Genomic DNA, 8,251 nt, shown 5'->3' with positions numbered 1-8,251 from the left:
CAATGTCACGACACAAAGTGTATGTGAACTGCTGTATGGAAAGTGAATTTGCTCTGTAAATTTTCACCCAAATCACAATTAAAAAAAAAATAAAAGTTGGACAATGGAAAAGGAAGATAGAAGAAGAATTGATGCATTCAACCTGTGGTGTTGGCAAAGAACATTGAATATACCATTGACTACCAGAAGAACAAATAAATCAGCCTCAGAAGAAATACAACCAGGATGCTCCTTAGAAGCAAGGATGGCAAAACTTTGGCTCACTTCCTTTGGACACGTCATCAGGAAAGACCAGTCTCTAGAAAAGGACATCATGGTTGGTAAAGTGGAGGGTCAGCAGGAACGAGGGAGACCATTAATGCGATGGATTGACACAGTGGCTACAATGGCCTCAAACATACCAATGTAAAGATGATGCAGGACCTGGCAACATTTTGCTCTGTTCTACAGGCTCCCCATGAGTCCCAGCTGACTGGACGGCAACAACAACCTCATGGAGCTGTTGTATCAAGTATAATGTGCTTTCAAGGGCTAACACACAATGAATGTCCAATAAGTATTAAGAATCAGACTCAATGGTGAACAATCTTTCCTTCTTTTTCCTACCAAAAAACCCAAAAAACAAACCCATTGCTATCAATTCCAACCCATAGCAACCCTAAAGGACAGAGTAGAACTGTAAATATTTATGGAAACAGACGGCATCTTTCTCCCATGGAGAGGCTGGTAGGTTTGAACCACTGACCGTCTGGTTTGCATCCAAGTGATTTAACCACTGTACTACCAGGGCTCTTTTTTCCTACGAGGCACCCATTAGCTTCCTTGCAGTTAACAGTCTTTTGGATTTCCTTTGGAAAACAACCCCTCCTCACACATAGGATGTGTGTGTGGTTCAAGTGCGAGGAAACAAACACACCTTCGATTCCATGGTGGAACCTGTGACCCAGATCTGATCAAAACACTCTCTGCCTCCCTTGTCAAAGTGACTGATTCAATCTTAAGAGTTTTTTTTTTTTTTCTTACACTCTAGAATAAAGAGTTTCTTCATCTGCAAGAGAGTGAATTATAAAGATAATGTAGAATGGAGCTATTGGGTCACTACATGGAAAAGGCCAAGACAGGAAAGCACAGAACAGAGAGATGGAAGGAGAGAAACTGAGACCTGATATCATCATCTGAGCCCCTGGACCAAGCTGAGTCTGAAGTGAGACCTACCCTTTCTGACAATTCACTTATATAAGCCCTTTTGTGCTTAAGCAAGTTTGAGTTGGGTTTCTGTCACATACAACCAAAGGAATCTTGACTAGTATCCAAATGAAACCAAATTCATTGCCATCCAGTCGTTCTGACTCATAGCAACCTTACAGAACAGAGTAGAACCACCTCATAGGGTTTCTAAGACTATAAATCTTTATGAAAGCAGACTGCCACATCTTTCTCCCATGGTTCAACTGGTGGGTTCTAACCACAGACCTTTTGGTTAGGAGCTGAGCTCTATGAGTCAATTCTACTGTGTCAATATAGGGTCTCAATGAGTCAAAGTCAACTCAAGAGCACAAAACAGCCACCACAATGGAAGACAGAGGCAGTGGTGCTTCAGTGGTTGAAGTCTCACTTTCCATGTAGGAGACTTGAGTTCAATTCTCTGCCACTGTACCTCTAACTCCATCACCACCTGTCTGTCAGTGGTAGCTTGCTATGATACTGAACAGGTTTCAATGGAGCCTGAAGACTAATATGGACTGGAAAGGCATGGAGATTTACTTCTAAAAAACCAGCCAATGAAAACCTCAGCGTCCAAGCCTGTTATGTACGGGGACTGAGAGTCAGGACTGACTTGACAGCAGCTAACAACAACAAAGTCAAAAAAAATTGACTTTGCATAGTAGTTAAGGCAAAGAGTTCTTTATTAAACCATGGGCTTCTCAAAGGCAGTAATGTCTTGTTCAGATGTAATGTCTTATATCCCTGGTGCCCAGCATGAAACAGACATTCAAATAAATCTGTGGACTTGAATGGGCTTACTAGGAAATCTTTTGCATTTTATGATACAACAAAGACATCCTTGAAACAATGAATTTGCCACAGTGTTATATTTGCAAATTCCAAATACAGTCATTATTGAGGAATTGCATTGATAAGGTGAGTATTAATTTTAATGAGGCCTCATAACTCAGACAGGAAAATTTCACGTCTGTCTACTCATCATTAGCTGACCTGCAGCCAGCCCATTTGTACCCATAAATTGTATTTTAATTCTCTACTGCAATCTGGGACTGCTTTGCTTAAGATCTATTATAGCCCCCTTGTGAAAGGGGGTTTTGATTGGAAAAGGTCAAGAATGTATGTACAGTGGGTAAAAGCAAGGAGTGAGAAGAGTGTGAACTTACTCTATTTGGATTATGAAAGGAAGCAAGTCCCCTGGACAGAGAGAATGCTCCCACAGGTGATGGCAGAGGCCACCTGGGGCCAGAGGAGAAACCAGCACATGCCTTTGATCCGTACACCTGTCCCTCACCTCATGTTTATTCTTCCTGAAAACTGTGGTGCTAAGTAAAAGGCATTAAATGAAAAAATATACTTTTATTCATTTCAAGGGAAAAATTATGATATACTCCCTTCCAACCCAAGACACCGACCAATTTTCACAGATAGAAAAATACAGCCATTGAATGATGAAAAAGAAATCATATATGTAATAAACAAAAATCTGACAGTAAATACATAATTTTCTCCATAAAAGGTAATGTAATGGAGGACAGAAAGACTTGATAATGGCTGGAGGTTGATGGAAGAGAGTGGAAGGGAGTCATTCTTAAACACAGCCCCTGGGCTGAATCCACTGGCCCAAGGCCTATTTTATAAATAAAGTTTTATTGGAATGCAACCACGCCCATTTGTTTACATACTGTATATGGCTGTTTTCATGCTACAACAGACAGTAGAGTAGCCGCAGAGAGAACATGGCCCATAAAGTCTAATGTACTTGCTATCTGGCCCTTCACAGAAAAAAACTGCTAGCCCCTGGAATTGAAAAAACTTCAGGGTAAATAAAGGTGGTGGAAATGGTTAAGTGCTCAACCAGTAGCTGAGACGTTGGTGGTTTGAACCCACCCAGAGGCACCTCGGAAGACAGGCTGGTGACCTGCTTCCAAAAGGTCAGCCTTGGAAACCCTATGGTGTTTGTACTCATGGGGTCACTATTAGTCAGAATCAATGTCAACAAGTACTAAGAACTACCAACAACAGCACAGAGAAATAGCACACACACCTAGTGGTCTAAAGAGTTGCAGAAAATGCTACCTCTTCATTTGTCCTTCATATGCAAAACAAAATGTTTTGGATTCAGCCAAACGTGCGTATAATTCAAATTTGTTCCACATGATATTCTCTGACTAGAAATTGCTGTGTGTAAATTGGTGAGTATGCCTTGGCCTAAAATTGTATTGTCAAAATGTCATTTCTTCTACCATATTTATTTGGTGTTTAGGGGTGAAAGAATTATTATATTGACTCAAAGAGAAAAAGAGCCCCAGTGGCACAGTGACTAAGCACTCAGCTGTTAACAGAAAGGTCAGTGGTTCAAACCCACCAGCCCCTCTATGGGAGAAAGATGTGGCAGTCTGTTTCTGTAAAGATTTACAGGCTTGGAAACCCTATGTGGCAGTTCTTCCTTGTCTTATAGGATCACTATGAATCAGAATTGATTCAATGGCAGTGGGTTTCAAAGAAAGAGAAATCGTTGTCTGGAAAGTGGTACAAATCTCCAAGAGCCATTCTACTGAAAAGTCATTTACTGAAGGAAAAGTCATTTACAGTCTTTCTATGGGGTAAGTCTGTACACCCACCCCTTACTTATCAGCACAGTTAGGTTCCAAATAACAGGTCATTGTGCAAAAATCAGTGTTATGTGAAAATGGAGAATGACCACATTAGCCCACCCCCTCATCTGTGGAAGTCCTACCAGGCCCCTGCTGAGGTCACCTGCCACCACTGCTTCCCCTCCTCCATGTTGCCACAGGAGAGCTCAGCCCCCACCCCTGCCCACAGAGGAGGGCTGCCCAGTCTTCCAGAGCCAGGATAGCCCAAGGGCCACTCCCCTTCTCATCCCCACGGTCACCTCCCTCTCCTGCCCTCACCAGATTTTCAAGATAGGCAGCCCCTGCTCATCCCCTCAATGACCTCAAAATGCCCTTGGTGGCTTTGTCAGGGCCAGGGGGCTCCTTGTGTGCAGGTGGGAAAGGCTGGGTACCACACAGGAGTGCATACTGCCTGTTGGGTTCCTCCCTGCCAGCTCCTTGCCCAAATACCTCCCTCCACCCCCATGTCCTCATGGGAATCGACAATCCAAAGCTTCCTCCCAGGTCATGACAGCCAGGTCCAGCCTCTGCCTTTGACATTAAACTACAGCTGCCACTGGCCATTCACCTACTGACCCACCCTCATCCAGGTAGCCTGCCCTGCCCTGCCTTCAGCTCTGCCCATCCAGGAAGGGACACTGAGAAAGTGTAAGGAGATGCACAGGTGTTGGTCAGCTGACATGGAGTCCCAGGGCCCCAGTCACCCAGTGCTCCACCTCAGGATTCCCTCTAACCATGGCCTAGCCTGTCCCTGCTGCCCCTCAGGGCTGGAAGCCGGGGCCAGACCACAGGGTCCCACTTCCTTCCTAGTCCCAAAGGTGGCCCACCTTCAGGACGTCGGCTATAGCCCTGACCCCAATTCCCTGTGAGCACCCAGGACCTGCCAGGCTGTGTTCCATCTCCACTGCCCCACTCCAGCCTCTGTCTGCTCTTCCTGGCACCCCAGCAGCTCAGGAAGACCACACACCCTCTCCCCTCTGGGTGGTGAAATACTATGCCATGCGGGCTTCCTTTCTACATGCACACTGGATCCACAGGTCAAGCTGTCAGGGATCTTGCTGATCGTTACTGCCAGACATGCATCATTAATGCACAAAATAGTCAGAGAGTAGATTTTTTACTACTGTCGTAAATAAATGTGAAGTGTCGGATAACAAGATAGTCGATAAGTGAGGATAAGGGAGGAGAGAGTATGTTTCCAGATCAGGGGACCTGAGACTCAGCAGTATTGAATTTTGAGCCAGATAATGCTTTGTTGTAGGGGGCTGTCCTGTACATTGTAGGATGTGTAACAGCATCCCTGGCCTCTACCTACTAGATGCCAGCAGCACCCACCTCCCTACCCAGTTGTGACAATCAAAACTATGTCTAGAGTTTGTCAAATGTCCCCTTGGGGGCAAAATTGCATCAGTTGAGAACCACTGGTCTAGATAATGTACCCTCCACCTCCACCTCATCACTCCAACCAACCCCATTCCTCCATACCTCCCCTCACTTTCAGGCATGAACTTATGGCTGGTTATGATGATGTGTCAAAAAGGAGTAAAACCAAAAGAAAATCCCATGATCTGATAACTCTGATAGCAACACTTACTTACACTTACTCACAAAAAAAAAACAACTCACTACCATCGAGTTGGATCCGACTCATAGCAACCCCTCCTTGGGTTTTCAAGGCAGTATCACTAAGGAAGTAGACTGCCCCAATCTTCCTTCCAAGGAGTGGCTGGTGGGTTTGAAATGCCAGCTTTCTGGTTAGCAGCCAAATGCCTTAGGCACTATGCCACCAGAGCTCCCTAAACTTACTAAACCAAGAAAAAAATAAACTCGTTGCCCTCAAGTTGACTCCAACTCAGGGAGACCCTATAGGACAGAGTAGAACTGCCCATAGGGTTTCCAAAGCTATAATCTTTATGGAAGCAGACTGCCTCACCTTTCTTCTGCATAGTGGCTGGTGGTTTCAAACCACCAACCTTTCAGTTAGCAGCCGAGCACTTAACCACTATGCCACCAGGGTTCCTTTTATACTTACTAGCGACAACAGAATGTGGTGGTTGCAACTGCAAACTCCGAGCCAGAAGGCTGAGTTCTACTCCCTTCTCTGCCATATGCCAGCTGCCTTGAAAAGATCACTTAACCTCTCTGGGTGCTTGATCTGTACAGCAGTGATAAGAATTCTGCCCTCCTCACTGCACTATTGTGAGCCCACACAAGCAAGGAACCTATCATACTGTCTGCACAGGTTAACAACACACAAATGTGCACTCACATTCTTACTATCATTACTGCTACTATTACCTATCAGTAGTCCTGGTGGCACAATAGATAAGCACTCAGCTGCTAACCAAAAGGATGGCAGTTTGAACCCATGTAGCTGCTCAGCAGAAGAAAGACATGACGATGGATTTCTGTAAAGATTACAGCCTAGGAATACCTATGGGCAGTTCTTCTCTGCCCCATGAGGTTGTTATAAGTCAAAACAACTCAACAACGGCACCTAACAACAAGATCTGTGTTTATCTTGTGTGGGCCCTCTATCACAAAGGGCCAAAGTCACTTAAAAAAAATAATGAGGAAGATTTAGGTGTTGTGGGACAGACATTAATGGTCACAAAATATCCATGCACACCTTGGTATTTCCCGGCCTTCCTTGCAGCTGGGTTGGGGTTATGTGACTAAGATCTGGCCAATGGGAATGCAAGCTGGAATGATGCATCACTTCCGGCCCAGATTCTTAAGGAGCAGAGTGCCTCTTCCAACCTTTTTTCCTTCCTCTGCCATGGCAAACTAGGAAGCCATTGTTAGGTTTGAAACTGTGAAAGGTCTAAGGTTTTACTCTACTTGCGAGCTAGCAAGTTAGCCTGCCCAAGTTTATACTCACACGTAAGTCACACAGGAATCCTTGGAGGTGCAAATGGCTAACACACTTGGCTGTAAACCAAAAGTTTGGGGTTCTAGTCCACCCAGAGGCACCTCAGAAGAAAGGCCTGGCTATCAACGTCTGATACACTGATAGCTAACATTTCTAGCTATGACTGAGAGCTTAACTACTTTAAGGTCAGGAACCAAGGTGAGGTAGGTGGGCACCAGGGGCTTGGGGATGCTTTCTCTTGGGGGCAGCTCTACTTTAAGGCTGGGATGTGAGGTAGGCAGGTGCAGAGTGGTTAGGAACAACTAACGGAGATGAACTTTTCTGTCAGTTTTTTGTCCTGTGGTGGCTTACATGTTGCTGTGAGGCTGGAGGCCATGTCACCGGTGTGCAAAATGCCAGCAGGGTTACCCATGGTGGACAGGTTTCAGCAGAGCTTCTGGGCTAAGACAGACTAAGAAGAAGGGAGAGGTGATCCACTTCTCAAACAATTAGCCAGTGAAAATCTTATGAATAGCAGTGAAACACTGTCTGACGTATTACTGGAAAACTTTATAAATAGCCCTGAGACACTGTCCAATATAGTACCAGAAGATGAGCCCATCAGGTTGGAAGACACTCAAAATTTGACTGGGGAAGAGCTGACTCCTCAGAGTAGAGATGACCTTAATGATATGGATAGAGTAAAGTTTTTGGGACCTCCATTGGCTGATGTGGCATGACTCAAAATAAGTAGAAACAGATGCAAACATCCATTGATAACTGGAACATGGAATGTACTAAGCATGAATCTAGGAAAATTGGACGTTGTCAAAAATGAAATGGAACACATGAAGATTGATATGCTGAGCATTGTTGTTGTTGTTATGTGCCATCGAGTCAGCCCGACTCATAGCAACCCCTCCTTGGATTTCCGAGGCAGTATCACTATGGAAGTAGATTGCCCGATCTTCCCTCCGAGGAGTGGCTGGTGGGTTTGAACCACCAGCCTTCTGGTTAGCAGTCAAATGTCTTAGGCACTAAGCATTAGTGAGCTGAAATTGACTGCTTTGGGCCACTTTGAATCAGACAACCATTGATCTACTATGCTGAGAATGACAAATTGAAGAGGAATGGTGTGGCATTCATTGTCACAGAGAGTGTTTCAAGACCTGTGCTAAAGTACAGTGCTGTCAGTTATAGGATAATATTCATATGCCTACAAGGAAGACTAGTTAATACTACTATTATTCAAATGTACGCATCAACCACCAAATTCAAAGATGAGGAAATTGAAGATTTCTACCAACTTCTGCAGTCTGAAATTGACTGAATACACAATCAAGATGTGTTGATTATCACTGGTGACTGGAATGCAGAAGCTGGAAACAAGGAAATTACTGGTAGTTGGAAAATATGACCTTGGTGATAGAAATGACTCTGGAGATTGTGTGATAGAATTTTGCAAGACCAAAAACTTATTCATTGCAAATACCTTTTTCAACAACATAAATGACATCTATAGACGTGGACTTCACCAGAC

Source organism: Orycteropus afer, unplaced genomic scaffold (genome assembly GCF_000298275.1).
Source record: "Orycteropus afer afer isolate SDZICR_OR568_19922 unplaced genomic scaffold, OryAfe1.0 scaffold00048, whole genome shotgun sequence".
Classification (NCBI taxonomy): Eukaryota; Metazoa; Chordata; class Mammalia; order Tubulidentata; family Orycteropodidae; genus Orycteropus; species Orycteropus afer.
Note: the sequence above shows the minus strand (reverse complement) of the source record.